This window comes from Jaculus jaculus, chromosome 19 (genome assembly GCF_020740685.1).
Source record: "Jaculus jaculus isolate mJacJac1 chromosome 19, mJacJac1.mat.Y.cur, whole genome shotgun sequence".
Taxonomy (NCBI): Eukaryota; Metazoa; Chordata; class Mammalia; order Rodentia; family Dipodidae; genus Jaculus; species Jaculus jaculus.
The window spans coordinates 36,639,019-36,656,852 of record NC_059120.1 but is presented as its reverse complement, the minus strand read 5'-3'; the positions used below and the strand labels follow the sequence as shown (position 1 = coordinate 36,656,852).

Sequence of the window (17,834 nt, the reverse complement as noted above, 5' to 3'; positions counted from 1 at the left end):
TCACGCACTACATGCCTGGCCCCAGTTCAGCAATGTTGAGAGGCCGAGGAACTTTTATGAGGTAAACCCTAATGGAAGGCAATTGCATCATGGGGATTCTACTGTCAGGAGGGTTAATGGCTGGAGTGGATTTGTTCTCACCAGACCGTGGTGCTACAAAGTCTCAGCAGTCTTGGTCAGCTTTCTCTCACTTCCTGTCCAACCACCTGATCTCTCTTCCTCTCCCTCTCCCTCTCTCTCCCCCCCTCTGTGCGTGTGTGTGTGTGTGTGTGTGTCTGTGTGTCTGTCTGTCTGTCTGTCTATCTCACACACCCTTCTGTCATAGTGCTATCTGCAATGTTGTGATGTAGCCAGAAGGCTGTCTTCAGAACCAAACAAAATGCTGATACCATGCTCTGGAACCTTCCAAACTTTGAGCCTCTTTTCTGTATAAAACACTCACCCTCAGGCATTTTGTTACAGCAGAAAATGGATGGCTGAAGTGATTATTCTCTTCTCCCCTTTGTTAGCACCACCATGAATCATTATCTCCTCGTTTCTTATCCTGTCCATGGTCCCGTCCCTTTGTCCTCCCATGAAACTCTCCACAGTCACCCTATCCAGGTTCCTTCTCTTTTCCGTGGGGTGCCTGCCTCATGTACTCCCCAGTGCGGCCCCTTTCCTTGGCTTGTGATACTCCTGCCTTCCTCTCCAGCAAGTGTCCCTGGAGTCTCCTCTGCACTCCTGTCCCCTTCTATCATGTCTTATCTGACCTGCAAATTTCCAGCAAAGTTAAAGTACAGAAATAATGTCCAGAATGCTGACATGAAACCAGAAGATGAGCATTCTTGACGTCAGGCTAGAGATGAGGTTTTTATAGTAATAGTAAGATCTAACAGCCAGAAACATCCCGAGGGCGCTCAAGAAGACTGGCAGTAGGGGCAAGTCAACACGTGGACGTGGCTGAAGCTGAGGCAGAGGGTGAAGAGAAGTGTTTCCTGATTCCACTGGAGACAAAGGAGACCTTAAGTGAAGACAGGAAGCAGGAGCCTGGATGCTGGAGCTGACTGCGGCTGCATCAAGTCTTTTAACGGAAGTACGTAGGGGGTACCTGACTCTGGTGAGTTGATCTGTCTGACCCTGCTGCGAGCACACAGACACCCTAAGCAGAGGGAGTGGTGGTCTGTAAAGAGAGTGGACCCCTGGCTCTCCACAGCTCTGCCTCTGATCTCCTTCCTTTCCCAAACTGCCTGCCACACGAGTGTGGTCCAGAGTGGTCAATCAGGAGAGAATTCTCTTCACCAATAACTAACTTCAATTTCCTCCAGGCAGACCTTTCTTAGGGTGGTTGATAGCGTCTGCCTCTACATTTCAGTGGTTTTTCCTTCCCTTTGAGGAGGGACTAAGGAAGTTTTCCTATTGATGGCTGAGGAAATTGAAAACTGGAGGGAGATTAGATTGTGTGTGTGTGGCGCCATCTAGTGTGAAAGGTCCCCACATGCAGTCTGCTCTGAGAGCAGCAGTTTATGTCCTTATAGGGCAGCCTTTCTTGGATTTTGGTGTGCGTGAAGATTTTCTGGGATGCTTGCTAAAACTGAGAAAATCCTGGGATGAAGACCTCGAGTTTAGCATTTAGTTTGTTTGAGTTTCTTGGGTGGAATCTAAGAGTCTTTGTTTGTCTTTTTGTTATTGTGCTAAAGATCAAGCACAGTACTTTGTTCGTGCCAGGCAAGGGTTAAACAGCTGCTCTCCAGCTCCAAGCCCAAGAATGTGTTTTAATAACCACTGTGTCTAGTAAACGTGTGAGACAGGCCTGGGGTCACACTGTGAGAATCACCCATGAAGCCTTGATTTCCCCAGTGGTCTCTTCTACAGGGATTATGCTATACACCTGCCTGGTTTGTAATTTCTTGTTTGCATATGTATGTGGGTATGGTGTTTGCATAAGTGTGGATGTGTGTCGGGGCGTGTGTGAAGACTACAGGTTGATGTTGATTGTCTTCCTTACCTGACCATATTTTTGTATGTATGTACGTACACATGTGCACATGTGTGTGTTTGCACAAGTGTGTGGAAGCCAGAGTTCATTGTCTTCCTCAATTGCTCTCTATCTTTTCTTTTTCTTTTTTTAAAATTATATATGGGCATATTTTGTATGTAAACAACACATGTTTGTAACATCCATTCCCTCTTCCCTGCCCCTTTTCTGAAGAGGCCTTCCTTGTTGGGGATGAAGGTCAACCCCATGGGGATTTTGGGTCATGCATTATGGGGGGGTGGCTCTAACAATCTTTCTGCACCCTCTTCCACAAAACTCCCTGAGCCATGGTGGGTAAGTTTCAGGTCTACTTCAGTGATGAGCTCTTAGGAGCCTCTGGATCTCTGGTTTGGTAGGTGTTGAGCATCCTCAGTATCTATCTCCATCATCCTTGTGCTGATATCAGATTCACCAAGAAAGCAGCACTCTTGTTCTAGCTTTTATTTTTCTTTTCCTTTTCCTTTTTTTTTTTTTTTCTTAGTTCTATTAGGTAGGATCTCACTCTAGCCAAGGCTGACCAAGAGTTCACTATGTAGTCTCAGGGTCTCATAGTGATCCTCTTCTTCTGTCTCCTGAGTGCTGGGGTTAAAGGCAGGTACTACCACACCCAGCTCGCTACCTCATTTTTTTGAGACAGGATCACTCTCTAAACCTGGAGCTTTGGCTAGACTAGCTAGCTAGAGAATCCTAGTGGTCTCCCTGTCTCTGCCTCTCCAGCACTACAGGCATGAATCATGTTGGATTTTTTTTTTTTTTAACATGGGCTCCTCATACAAGCACTTTACCCATTGAGCAATCTCCTCAGGCTTCTTTTCTGGTTTTTAGAAACATGCTATCAATCCCTATCTGTATCTTCAGGCCAAGTCTCTTCTAGTTTAGGCAGCAATGAGACAAATGCACAAATTAACATGGCCACCTCTGAATCTTTCATCTCAATTCCTCATCCCATCACTCACAATAGCCTTGCAGTAGTCAGACTTCTCCAAACAAACAGAACCAACTTGATGCACATATATATAGCAACAGATTTGCTATAAAGCATTAGCTCGTGCAATCATGGAAGCTAAAAGTTCCAAGATCATTGTCTAGACAGTGTGTGGATGGGCATGATGGTCTGGATTGAGTAAGACAGACCCATTTATGGGCTCCCCCCACCTCCCCAGTCTGGGTTGTCTGTGCTGGTCTCTGTCCTGGAGGGCAAGACACTTAAGTAGGCCAGATCGCTTTCCTTTGCTCCTCACAGTTCCCTGGCCCTGTTAGGTCCCACTGTGCCTTGCTTGGGAAGGCCTAGACCCTGTGTGAGCTGTGAAATCAGGACTGTTTCTCTGGCATCCTGACTGGTCACTGGGTACCAACATTCCTGTTCACCTGAGTCAGAGGGTGCACAGGCCAAAGGACAAAAACTTGCTTCCTCATCAATAAAATAAAGAGTCTCCCTAAAATTGCTAGAAAACAACACAGAAAGGCCAAGAAAAGTCAGAAAACTGAAAGATCTCCACCAAGGATGCCTAGTCCTACTACAGCAGCCTCCAATGAAATCATAGAGAAATCAACAGAAGTACATTCTCAAAATGAAAATGTAACAACTAATGAGACCCTGATGAAAAAAATCATTGAACTTGAAGCAAAGTATCAAAGCACTAGCAATTGTATCAATGAAATTGAAGAGAGTCATCTCCTAGAGCATTCAGCTTTTGACAGTAGGCTTAACTTGTTTGAAGAAAATGTTAGAACCCACCCCCCGAAGAGATATGAATAAATTGAAGGCAAGTCAAGAAATGGAAGACCTCAACAAGTGGTTGATTAAGCTTAATGGATACTTGATCAAATGCAAGAATGAACTACAGGAAGCATCAAGAAAATCAGAACTTGAATTAAAATCATACCTCAAAAAACATATGGATTATGATACAAAATACATATAGAAATACAACAGAAAACAAAAATCAATTCGAAATTATTAAAACCTCTCTATAATCACTCACCAACAGAGTTACTCATGTGGAAGAGAGAACCTCTGACCTGTAAGATAAGACAGAAGAAATTGATTGGGAGTCCAAAAATCTTTGCTAAGTTCAAAAACTCAAGTGAACAGAGTCTGAGGGAACTGTGTGACACCCTAAAACAACAAAACATCTGGATCATGGGTATACCAGAAGGAGAGGAATTCAGACCAGAGGCATAGAGAACATACTCAACAAAAGTTTTAAAGAAAATTTTCCAAATCTTGCCAAAAAGAGGCCCATCCAGATACAAGAAGCCCACAGAACACCAAACAAGCAGGACCAAAGAAGAAACTCTCCAAGACACATCATAGTTAAAACACTTAACAATGAAAACAGAGAGTGTTAAAAGCAACAAGAGAAAAACAATTTACAACATACAGAGGCAATTCCATCAGAATTTCATCATATCTCTCAATGTAAACCCTGAAAGCCAGAAGGGCCTGGGATATAACACTTCAAAGTCTGAAAAACTATGGTTTCCAACCCAAGCTACTCTACCCAGCAATTGTATCCCTCATAATAGATGGTGAAAGAAAAACTTTCCATGAAAAAAGTGAACTCTATGATTATATGAGCACAAAGCCCAACCTACAGAGGATACTTGAGGGAATACTCCACACACAACAGTCAAACAACCAATCTCAAGAGCCTACAAGAAGAAGATCACAATAACCAAAATAAACCAGGATCAAAACAGTATAGAACACAAGAAAGCACCAAACCCAATAAAATACCACCTCATCATGACACGGATTAATTTAAATCTCACAGTAATAACCTTAAATATTAATGGCCTTAACTTACTCATCAAAAGACACAGGTTATCAGGATGAATCAAAAACCTGGACCCTTCTATCTGCTGTCTTCAAGAAACCTACCTCATTAAATAAAGATAGACACCGCCTCAGGGTGAAAGGTTGGAAAATGATATTCCAAGCAAATGGAAATAAAAACAAGTGGGTGTTGTTATATTAATATCTGATAAAATAGACTTCAAACCAAAAGTAATCAAAAAGGACAAAGAAGGCCACTTCTTACACATCAAGGAAGTGATTAAATATGAGCACATCACAATTATAAATATATATGCAACAAACATAGGGGCACCACAGTTTATTAAACAAAATCTACTTTACAATAAGACAGAAATAAACATCAAGACCATCATAGCCGAAGACTTCAATACTCCATTATTATCAATGGACAGATCATCCAAGCAGAAAATCAATAGGGAAATAATAGAATTCAACAACATCATAGATAAACTAGATGTAATGGATATCTACAGAAATGTCCACCCCAACTCTACAAAATACATTCTTCTTAGCAGGCCATGGAACCTTCTCCAAAATTGACCATATATTAGGCCATAAAGCCACCATGAAGTCAGAAAAATTGAAGAAGCTTCCTATATTATGTCAGATCACAATAGTTAAAAGCTGGAAATTAATAAGAGACACATTAAGAACTCCACCAGCTCCTGGAGACTAAACAACATACTTTTAAACAATGAATTGGTCATAGAACAAGTCAAAAAAGAAATTGTAAAATTCCTAGAATTAAATGATAATGAAAACACAAGCTACCAAAACTTATGGAATTCAATGAAGGCAGTCATAAGGGGGAAATTCATAGCCCTAAATGCCTTTATTACAAAGACAGAGGGATGCTAAATTAATAACCTGACTGTCCACCTAAAGGCACTAAAAAAAAAAAAAAAAAAAGAAGAAGAATTCAACCCAAAGAGCTCCAGAGGGAAAGAAATAATCAAGATTAGAGAAGAAAGTAATGAATTGGAAACTAAGAAAACAATTTTAAAAATTGATGAAATGAAGAACCTGTTCTTTGAAAAAATAAACAAGATTGACAAACCCCTGGCCAAACTGATGAAGCAAAGTGAAAAGGAGAGAGAGAGAGAGAAGATTCAAATTAACAAAATCAGAAATGAAAAAGGAGAGGCCACTAAAGATATCAATGAAATTGGAAAAATCATCAGGGCATACTTCCAAAACCTCCACTCAACAAGATTAGATAATCTACAAGAAATGGATGAATTCCTAGACACATACCACCTACCAAAACTAACAAAAGATGCCAAAGGACTATATAATGAAAACATAAAAACACCCAAGAAAGAAATAGAGAAGGAGGGGACGTGAGAAGATTGAAAAACCTCCCATGCTCCTGAATAGGTAGAATCAATATTGTGAAAATGACAATTCTACCAAAAGCAATATACAGACTTAATGAAATACCAATAAAAATACCAGCATCATTCTTCACAGCAATTGAAACTTTGTCTCAAAATTCATATGGGGGCTGGAGAGATTGCTTAGCAGTTAAGGCATTTGCCTGAAAGCCAAAGGAGCCTGGTTTGATTCCTCAGGATCCATGTAAGCCAGATGCACAAGGGGGCACATGTGTCTGGAGTTCGTTTGCAACAGCTAGAGGCCCTGGTTCACCGATTCTCTCCCTCTCTCTCTCTCTCTCTCTCTCTCTCTCTCTCTCTCTCTCTCTCTCTCTCTCTCTCCCCCTCCCTCCTTCCTTCTTTTTCTCTCTCTCACTCTCTCTCACATAAATAAATAAATAAAAAATTTAAAAAATCTCATATGGAATGGCAGAAGGCCTTGGATACCCAAACATATCCCCAGCAAAAGAAACACCTCTGGTGGTATCACCATACTTGATCTAAAGCTATATTACAAAGCCATAGTGACAAAACAGCATGGTACTGGAATAAAAATAGAAACATAGACCAATGGAACAGAATTGAAGACCCAGACTTTAGGGCAAGCAACTACAGATGCTTGATCTTTGACAAAGTTGCCAATAATGTAGACTGGAGAAAAGACAGCATCTTCAACAAATGGTGTTGGACAAATTGGAGAAATATGTAGAAAAATTAAATTAGACTCATTCACTTCACAATATACAAAAATCAAGTCCAAATGCATTAAAGACCTCAATATAAGACCTGAAACTCTTCAACTACTGGAAGAAAAAATAGGAGGCACTCTCCATGATATAGGACTGGGAAAAGACTTCCTGAACAAAACCCCAGTGGCCAAGGAAATTAAACAAGCACTCAACCAATGGGATCTCATGAAGATACCATAAACAGAGCCAATAGATTACCCACTGAATGGAAGAAAATCTTTGTCAGCTATACCACTGACAAAAACCTAATATCTAGAGTCTACAAAGAACTCAAAAAACCTAAACAATAAAAAAAATCAAACAACCCACTCCAAAAATTGGGCAGATAACTAAATAAGGAGCTCTCAGAGAAAGAATCATTCTTTTTCTTTTTTGATTTTTTGAGGTAGGGTTTCACTCTAGCTCAGGCTTACCTGGAACTCACTATGTAGTCTCAGGATGGCCTCGAACTCATGGCAACCCTCCTACCTCTGCCTCCCGAGGGCTGGGATTAAAGGCGTGCACCACCATGCCTGGCTAATAAATGGATAACACATTCTTAAGAAAATTTGCAACATCCTTAACCATTAGGGAAATACAAATTAAAACAACTATGAGATTCCACCTTACCCCTGTAAAGATAACAAACATTAAAAAAATCAAATGGGGCGCTGGAGAGATGGCTTAGCAGTTAAGGCATTTGCCTGTAAAGCAATAGGATCCCAGTTTGACTCTCTAGGACCCACGTAAGCCAGATGCACAAGGGGGTGCATGCATCTGGAGTTCATTTATAGCAGCAGCTGGAGGTCCTGGCATGCCCATTCTCTCTATCTATCTATCTATCTATCTATCTATCTATCTATCTATCTATCTATCTCCCCTTCTATCTCCCTCTCGGATAAATAAATAAATAAATAAATAAGTATTTAAAAAATCAAATGGAAATAAATGTTGGTGAGGCTATAGAGAAATAGGAACACTCATTCACTTTTGGTGGGAATGTAACCTTGTACAACCACTATGGAAATCAATATGGAGACTCCTGAAAAGGATGAATATGGAGTTACCAACAAACCCTGTTGTACCTTTACTAGGCATTTACTCTGTGAGTTCAAGGCCACCATGAAACTACATAGTGAATTCCAAGTCAGCCTGGACTACAGTGGAACACTACCGCGAAAAAATAAAAACAAGCAAACAAAAAGAGAGAGAGAGAGAGAGAGAGATGAAAGAAAGAAAGAAAAAGTTCCAAATCAAGCTGGGCGTGGTGGGGAATGTCTTTAATCCCAGCAGTAGGGAGGCAGAGGTAGGAGGATTGCCGTGAGTTCAAGGCCACCCTGAGACTATATAGTGAATTCCAGGTCAGCCTGAGCTAAAGCAAGACCCTGCCTCAAAAAAAAAAAAAAAAAAAAAAGCAGACAGCCGGCCGTGGTGGCACACTTCTTTAATCCTAGCACTCGGGAGGCAGAGGAGGAGGATCACTGTGAGTTCGAGGCCACCCTGAGACTCCATAGTGAATTTCAGGTCAGCCTGGGCTAGAGTGACACGCTACCTCAAAAAACCAAACAAACAGACAAACAAACAAACAAACATACAAACAAAAAGTTCCAGCCGGGCGTGGTGGCGCACACCTTTAATCCCAGCACTTGGGAGGCAGAGATAGGAGGATTACCATGAGTTCAAGGCCACTCTGAGATGACAGAGTTAATTCCAGGTCAGCCTGGACCAGAGTGAGACCCTACCTCAAAAAAACAAAAACCAAACAACAACAACAACAAAAGTTCCAAGATCTGCCATTGTCGAGCTACAGATTAGGGAGAAGCAGTAGTGTAAATTTTAGTCCAAGTCATCCTAGGAAAAATAAACAGAGAGGCATCTGGACTAAATGAGGTCATAGAAGGAATGGACCTAGCAGATATATACAGGACATTTCATCCAAATGCTGCAGAATACACATTCTTTTCAGCAGCACATGGAACATTCTCTAAAATAGACCATATATTAGGACACAAAGGAAATCTTAACAAATACAGGAAAATTGAAATAATTCCTTGCATTCTATCTGACCATAATGGAATCAAACTACAAATCAATAGCAAGAAAAGCTATAGAGCATACACAAAATCATGGAAACTAAACAATACACTACTAAATGATGAATGGCTCAATGAAGAAATCAAGAAGGAAATCAAAAAATTCATAGAGTCAAAAGATAATGAGAACACAACATACCAAGATCTCCAGGACACAATGAAAGCAGTTCTAAGAGGTAAATTTATAGCTTTAAGTGCCTATATTAAGAAATTAGAAAGGTTGCAAGTAAACAACCTAATGCTTTACCTTAATTAAAGCCTTGGAAAAAGAAGAGCAAGGCAAACCAAAAATCAGTACACAGGAAGAAATAATAAAGATTGGGGCAGAAATTAATGAAATAGAAACAAACAAAAAAAAATCCAAAGAATCAATGAAACAAAGAGTTGGTTCTTTGAAAGGATAAACAAGATTGATAAATCCTTAGCAAATCTGACCAAAAGAAAAAGAGAAGAGATACAAATTAATAAAATTAGAGATGAAAAAGGCAACATCACACCAAAGAAATTCAAAAAATCATAGGGACATACTATAAAAACATATACTCCACTAAGTATGAAAATCTGAAAGAAATGGATGATTTCCTTGATTTACATAACCTACCTAAATTAAATCAAGATGAGATTAATCACTTAAATAAACCAATAACAAGTATGGAGATCCAAGCAGTTATCAAAAATCTCCCAACTAAAATAAGTCCAGGCCAAGATGGATTCACTGCTGAATTTTACCAGACCTTCAGGGAAGAACTAAGTTCTAGTCCAAAAACTGAGAAGGTCAAGACCCAAGATGAGCTGACATTTTTGTTAGAGTCATATCTAAGCATAATACTGTCTTATAAAGTTGGTGTATTTTATGCAACATGATAAGGGGAAAAGTCAGGGAGGAAAATAAAGATATTCCATATACACATATAAGTGAGTGTATATATATATATATATATATATATATATATATATATATATATGTATATATATATATGCTATCTCATTATCCTAGTTCTTTATCTGGTATATATCTTCTTTGTTTTCAGCAAGAAACACATGTAGCTGCCATGGTTCTTTGCCTGGTAAGGTAACATCAACTTTCAATTCCCCAGTACCCACAGTAGCCAGACGCACAAGATGTCGCATGCATCTGGAGTTCATTTGAATGGCTAAAGGGCCTGGTGCGCCTATTCTCCCCCCCCCCCCTCTCTCTCTCTCACACACACACACACACACATACACACATACCAATAAATGAATATTTAAAAATAACTTAATAGGGCTGGAGAGATGGCTTAGTGGTTAAGCGTTTGCCTGTGAAGCCTAAGGACCCCAGTTTGAGATTCGATTCCCCAGGACCCGCATTAGCCAGATGCACAAGGAAGCACACGCATCCGGAGTTCATTTGCAGTGGCTGGAAGCCCTGGCACGCCCATTGTCTCTTTCTCTGTCTGCATCTTTCTTTCTCTCTCGGTTACTCTCAAATAAATAATTAAAAATGAAAGAAAAATATTTTTAAAATAACTGATCTGGGGCTGGAGAGATGGCTTAGCAGTTAAGCGCTTGCCTGTGAAGCCTAAGGACCCCGGTTCAAGGCTCGGTTCCCCAGGTCCCACGTAGCCAGATGCACAAGGGGGCGTACGCATCTGGAGTTCGTTTGCAGAGGCTGGAAGCCCTGGCGCGCCCATTCTCTCTCTCTTCCTCTATCTGTCTTTCTCTCTGTCTGTCACTCTCAAAATAAATAAAAAATAAAATTAAAAAAAAAAAAACTGATCTGTGTCCCTTTGGCTTTTCCTTGCCCTTAGTCACCAGTCATGGCAATAGCAGGACATAGCCTAGGGAGTCTCTGGCACGCCAGACACATTCTTCATTACCTTCACTTTGAATGAGTCGTCAAATTTCTCTCACTGCAGTTGATAACCATAACTCCCTTCTCAGCCTAATGGCTCAGCAGCATGAGGAGCCCAAAGCAGGCAGGTGATGTCAGTGGACTTAGGGCAAAGCCCCAGCTCCAGGGAATCCCCACAGGCTAAGTCCAGCAGTCCTTCCCAGAACTACTGTTAAGGAAAGAAGCAGTGGTGAAGACGGAACCACAGCAGGACAAACAGAGGTCTCATAACAGACCCGTCATCAAAGTGCTTGCAAAGGGAAGAGAAACACAGATGAACTGAGGGCCCTGGTTGTCTGCGTCTGGCCACTGCCTCAGGCCCATCATGCACAGCTCTGTCAGGGGCAGGTTTAGGCCCTCTGTCTTGTCATCAGTCTTTTGTGCCTGGAATCCAAGGTGACTGCAGGGGGAAAAGACTCATAAAGAGGGCTCAGAAGAAAGGATAAGAAACAAGATGGAGTCAGCTAGGTCAGTGACTGGGCCTCCTTCAATGGCAGTCTTAACTCAACGTTCAGTGGAACCACCATTGTTACAGCTCCTGGCAAAAGCACTCCTCCCTTTGGAACTGACAGGTCATGCGATAGGAAGTAAAAGTTTCACGAACCATTCTGTAAACCAGAAATGATGGTGAGTCATGCCCCTCCATTCTCTGTCCTTGATTCCTGCACCATGAATGCTAGCCAAAGAAAAGCCAGACTATCTTGGATTCTGATTCAGAGCACAGACAGCCTTTTGGAAAAATCTGCCCCCAGTCCTGCACGGTATTGTGGTGTAGGTGGCACTGTAATTGACGCTCTTCAAAGCCATTTAGGGCTGGGGAGATGGCTCAGCAGTCAAGAGTTCTTTCCATATAAGCATGGGGGTCTGAGAGGGCCTGAGACTGTGATTTCCCATCCTCCACTTAAAAAGCCAAGTGTGGACTCAGTTTGGCCCCCCTTGCCCCGGGCCTGGTGTCGATCATGCCGCCGCTGGCGGCCCGGGACGGCGAGGAGCGGCAGCCCGGGACAGCTAGCTCTCGAGTGGCCCTGCGCGTCCGCGCCCGATCGCGAGAGGGGGCCTGGGAAGTGAATTCGGATCCACCCGGGAGGGGGAGTGGACCGTGTCCACCCCGGGCGGCAGCGGGGCGACGGCCGCAGTTGATTATGGAAGGTTCCCACAAGAGTGACACTTCCAAGACTGCACCTCAGCCTGGTTCAGCAGTTCAGGGAGCTCATGTTTCTCATATTGCCCAACAGGTTTCATCTTTATCAGAAAGTGAGGAGTCTCAGGACCCATCTGACAGCATAGGCTCCTCACAGAAAGCTCACGGGATCCTAGCACGGCGCCCTTCTTACAGAAAAATTTTGAAGAAAAACGAAGCAGAGAAGGAGACGGAGAAAATCCTGGCGTTTCTGCTGTTACTTCTATGTCTGTTCCAACTCCCATCTACCAGACCAGCAGCGGACAGGACACTGCCATTGCCCCAAATGGAGCCTTGCAGTTGGTCAGTCCAGGCACAGACTGAGTACAGGGACTACAGACCTTAACCATGACAAATTCAGGCAATCCTCAGCAAGGTACGATTCTCCAGTATGCACAGACCTCTGGTGGACAGCAAATACTTGTGCCCAGCATCCAGGTGGTTGTGCAAAGTGCATCAGATATGCAGACATACCAGATCCGCATCACACCATTGGCCACTTCGCTGCCACAAGCTGTGGTGATGACGTCGCCTGTCACTCTTACCTCTCAGGCAACTAAGACAGATGATCCCCAATTGAAAAGAGAAATAAGATTGATGAAAAACAGAGAAGCTACTCGAGAATGTTGAATAAAGAAGAAAGAGTATGTCAAATGCCTGGAAAATTGAGTTGCAGTCCTGGAAAATCAAAATAAAACTCTCATAGAAGAGTTTAAAACTTTGAAGGATCTTTATTCTCATAAAAGTGTTTGATTTTTTTAAAAAGAAAGTATTTTTGTGGACTGACCCAAAAATTAGATGGATTTCTTTTTAGTGGAGTTTTGTAAAGTTTTATAAAAGTGAAGCTAATTTTTATTTAGGCTTTTGCAGTGCAAAGGTAAATAAATGTCTTTATGCAAGAGCCCTGGTCACAGGATGAAGTGGCAGATGGCCTTAAGAAGCTACCGGCACAACTGGGGGCTTTGCAAACAAGAAACATCCTCAAGAAGCAGGAAGTGAACCTCAGCAGTTCAAGTTTTCTAAGTCAATCCAAAAATGGTATATAAGGTGAAATTTAGTAAATTGAATTTGTAAATCAATTTGCCCTGTATGTATGCATTTCTTACTGTTTCTTGGGATTGGCCTTTTCCAATTGTATGTGGTTATATGTATATTTTATTTCTACCAATAAAGTCTAAATTACAAATGTAAAAAAAAAAAAAAAAAAAGCCAAGTGTGGCCATGCATGTCTGTAACCCCAGGCCTGTAGTGATGCAGGAGAGGAGAATGGTCATAGTTTGGTCATAGTTTTCAGACCCAAAAATGAAAAATGGCAGACCTGGATTGAGTGCAAGACTCCATCTCAACAAAACAGGCTGATGAGCAAAAAGAAAAAGATATCTGACGTTCTTCTCGGGCTTCCACACACATGCACAAAGGACACACACATCTGCATACACACACATACACCACATACATAGCACATCACACACCACACAATCTCTACACACGCACCTAAATAAATATCTTAAGCCATTTCATCATTCTCTATCCAGCCACCTGCTTCTGGATAGTGGGGGAACGTGGTAAGAGTCGTAAATTCCATGAGCATTGCTCCACTTTCCTGCCTGCATGAAACTAAGCAGGGACTTGGCTTTTTTCTTGTCTTCAGAGTTTACCTCAAGCATTGAGTCTCCTTGGGTCTCCAGCCCACCAGTGTGGGGACCAACACCTCACTATCAGCTCTCCTAACTCATAGCTTACTCTGCAGACTTTAGAGAGCTTTGATCTCTATAACTGCTCAGATCAACACACAATAAATTAATAAACTCCTACTGGTCCTGTTTCTGGAAGAACTGGGACCCAAATATTTTGGCCACTAGGAGGAATGGTTAGCCCATATCTGGGAAGCCAGGGTCCAGTTAAGTTGACACATACAATGATCTAGCTGTTATAGCTTGAATAGTAAACATCCCTCACACACATAGTTGTTAACAGTATGGTTCTCAGATGGTGGTGTTATTTGGGGAGGTGGAGGAGACTTTGGGGGCAGGGCCTGTGGGAGTAAGTAAATCACTGAGGGTCTGCCTGTCTTGGAAGAGTGCCTTTCCTCCTGTTCTCCTCTCTGCTTCCTGGATACCATGTGGTAAGCAGCTTTGCTCCCCCACACCCTTCCATCATGATGCTCTGCCTCACCACAGGCCACAACAATGGAGCCAGCCAACTTCTGAACACATAAACCAAGAGAGATCATTCCTCCACTCAACTGACCAGCTCGGGTATTTGTCACAGCAGTGCAAACTCTGATGACTGGACCCTCACCGCCCTCTCCTCCTAACCCTCTTGCACATCCCTGTCATCCCACGTCACCAAACCAGAAAGCTGGTCTGTCTTTTGTACTCCCCTGGAGACAAAGTAAAGATCCTTTGTCCAAATAGTAACGTCCTCACTGCCTCTCATTACTCCGTTTTGAGGTCAGGCCCTTACCTGTTCTTTCGTAGAGAGCTCAACAGCCTCCAACTCATTTTACAGATTTCATTTACTTATTTATTTGCACGTGGCATGGGGGCATACCAGGGGCTCTTGCCAGTGTAAATGAACACCAGACATTTGCACTACTTTGAGGGTCTGGCTTACATGGGTGGCTTGAGAACTGAAACTGTGCTGGCAGGTTTTGCAAACAAGCGCCTTTTACTGAAAAACCGTTTCCCCAGTCTCCCCCCTCCCCTCTCTCTCTTTCTCTCTCCTCTTATTAAATCTATTTTGTACATACTACCCAAAACCAGATGCACATGGTGATACATGCATGTGTCTGGAGTTCATTTGCAATGACTGGAGGCCCTGGCACACCCATTCTCTCTCTCTCTCTCTCAATTCTCTTATAAATCTATTTTGTACATACTACCCAAAGCCAGATGCATATGGTGGTGCATGCATGTGTCTGGAGTTTTTGCAGTGGCTGGAGGCCCTGGCACATCCATTCTCTCTCTCTCTCTCTCTCTTTCTCTCTCTCTCTCTCTCTCTCTCTCTCTCATAAATAGACAAACAAAAAGATAAAGAAACTCCTTTCTAAAAAAAAAAAAATCAAGAAAATCAGCCATTGTCTAGGCAACTTGCTGCTTGATATAGCTGACATTACGGAAGCCACTGCAGCGCTGAGAGCCCGTCACATTCTTGCCATGCACACCCAAGTGCTCTGAGGAAGGCTGGTTTCTGAGCCATAGAACACAGCTCAGCAAACTGAAAGAAGGAAAACTGGGCAAAGTATGTTCTGTGATGAGAGGGGAGTTAAACAGAAAGAAAATGGGAAAATCCTAAAATATGTGTAAGTTAAACAAACCAAAAAACCTATACAAACAAATACATTACAGAGGAAGTCACAAGACAGCCAGAAAATGTTTTGAATTCTGTGAAAGCAGTAGTTGTGATTATATCAGAGAGGTTAATAATCTCAACTCTCAAAAAAAAATAAAGAGATACAAAAAGAAATCAAGCTCAAAGCAAGCAAAAAATTAATAATAAATGAAGATAAAAGCAGAAGATGCCAATTATCAGTACCAGGAATGAAAGAAAATGTGTCACAATAGACTGCACAGACATTTAAAAAGACAATAACATAATACAATGAAAAGCTCTGTGCAACGCATTCCATGAAACTCAGATAAATGAGTCTGTTTCTTCACAGACAGGAGTTACGGAAGCAGTCAAGAAGCTAAACAAGCAGGACATTCCTACATTTATAAAGAAGACTGCCACGGGCATGGTGGTACATGCCTTTAATCCCAGCACTTGGGAGGCAGAGGTAGGAGGATCTCCATGAGTTCAAGGCCATCCTGAAACTACACAGTGAGTTCCAGGTCAGTCTAGGCTAGAGTGAGACCTTACCTCGAAAAACCAAAACTAAAAAGAAGAGAGAGAGAGAAGACCCCAGGTCCCAGCTGCCTGGGCTGAAACCACAGCTCTACTTACTCACCGGCTGTGTAATCTTAAGGAAGTGGCCGACTACCTCTGGACCTGACTTTCTTCCCCTGTAAAGACACTTCATAATGCCTCATAAGTTACCTTGAGATTTAAATGAGTTAAGAATTGCACAGTGCTTAAGTTTAACTGAGACCCAGTAAAGTACTCTATTTATGAAATAAGCTAACCATATGATAAATCCACATAAGATTACATAACACTGAAGAAAAGGCTGAAGCAGGCAAAGACATGCTAACTGTTTTTGCAAACTAGCAATTACACAGATACCTGTTTTGCCCAAAGACAAGGATGGAAGGGGGAAAACAGAAGAATAATACCTTCAATGTGCTGAGAGTAAAGAACACCTAGAATTACACAGCAAATTGCTTGTCATATTCAATGGTGAAATGAAAAATCTGATAACTTGATCACAAGTGACCTTCATTAAAGGCACCAAAAGAGTATTCTGTAAAAAGAAGAAAAAATATTCCCAGAGAACTATTTCATATATAAAACAGAATAATGTGACTGTACTTTGAGAGTGATGAGGTATCTCTAGGCCCAGATGGGCTGAACTTCTAAGGCTCTTGAGTTTGTTTAGCACACAAAAGGAAATTAAGGGATACAAAGAGGCAAAGGGAGAAGTAGACTTTATTATGGAAAATATAGAAAAAGATTCCTGAGAGAGTGGGAAGGTTTCCCAAAAGAAAAAGAGAAAGGATTGCTGGATCGGGAACTTGGAGCTGGGAATATAAAGATGGAAGAGTGTCACAGCAAGCATGCTTAGGATTTCTGCTAGCATCCAAAAGAAGAGAAAGAAAGAAAACACAGAAAACGTTGCCCATTTTGAAATAGAACTCAGAAACAGAGGGGCTTCTGCAGGTTTAGGTACATTTTCTCCTGAAGGGGAGGAGAAGTATGCCGCCCCCCTCTTTAGCAAGTGTGTAGGGGAGGGGTGGGCTCTTGACCAGGTGAGGGACAAGCCCTTCCCAGAACTAGAGGAACAAAGTCCTCTGGTCTGGAGGAAGTGGCTCTCCCCTGTCTAATATCGCCAGGGAAACAGGAGAAGGGGCTTTCCTTCACTGACCTCTAAGCTGAATGTTTGCCCACCTACAGCACCCCCTCCTCAGGAGTTAAGACTCGAAGATCATTTAGATGGGCAGTGACTCAACCTAGGCTTTTTAGGCTAAAGTGGGCATGGAGGGTTCCAGCACTGCACATTCCGTAATCTCCACTTTAATTGTGTGGGGCAGGTCAGCATCTATGTTCTCCTGGGTCTGTGTCCCTGACTAACTACCTGTGAAAGAAAGATACCTTGCTCCTAATCTCCATCAATAAGAAAAATCAAAAAGTGAAGATGTGAGTCAGCCCAAGAATCACCACCTGCATAAACGGCAGTGATGTCAAGACTTACCCAGTGTGAAAGCAAACGATGACCGCGGGGCAATGCAGCACATGCTTCAATTTGGGGTGGGATGCTCATTGTGCCAGTGCGAAATTCACAGCATTTTCTGAGTGAAAAGGTTGACTCACTTTGATTAACATGCATGTTAAAATTTCTAAGCAACTGTTATAAAAAGAAAAAAGAGTGGATGTATAGCCTTTAAAACTAGTGTGGTAAGAATGGAGTAAGAATGGATGTGTATTCCAAAAGAAGATGAAACAGAAGTGTGCTGGTTTGATTCAGGTGTCCCCCATAAACTTGGGTGTTCAGAATGCTAGGTTCCTAGCTGATGGAGATTTGGGAATTAATACCTCCTGGAGGCGGTGTATTGTTGGGAGCGGACTTATGGGTGTTATAGCCAGTATC

The 17,834-nt window shown here is 42.1% G+C and overlaps 1 pseudogene; it reads left to right on the top strand.

Annotated features, from left to right (window-relative positions):
* Window positions 1–12,005: 12,005 nt before the first annotated feature.
* Window positions 12,006–12,838, top strand: LOC101600469 (annotated as a pseudogene).
* Window positions 12,839–17,834: the final 4,996 nt, after the last annotated feature.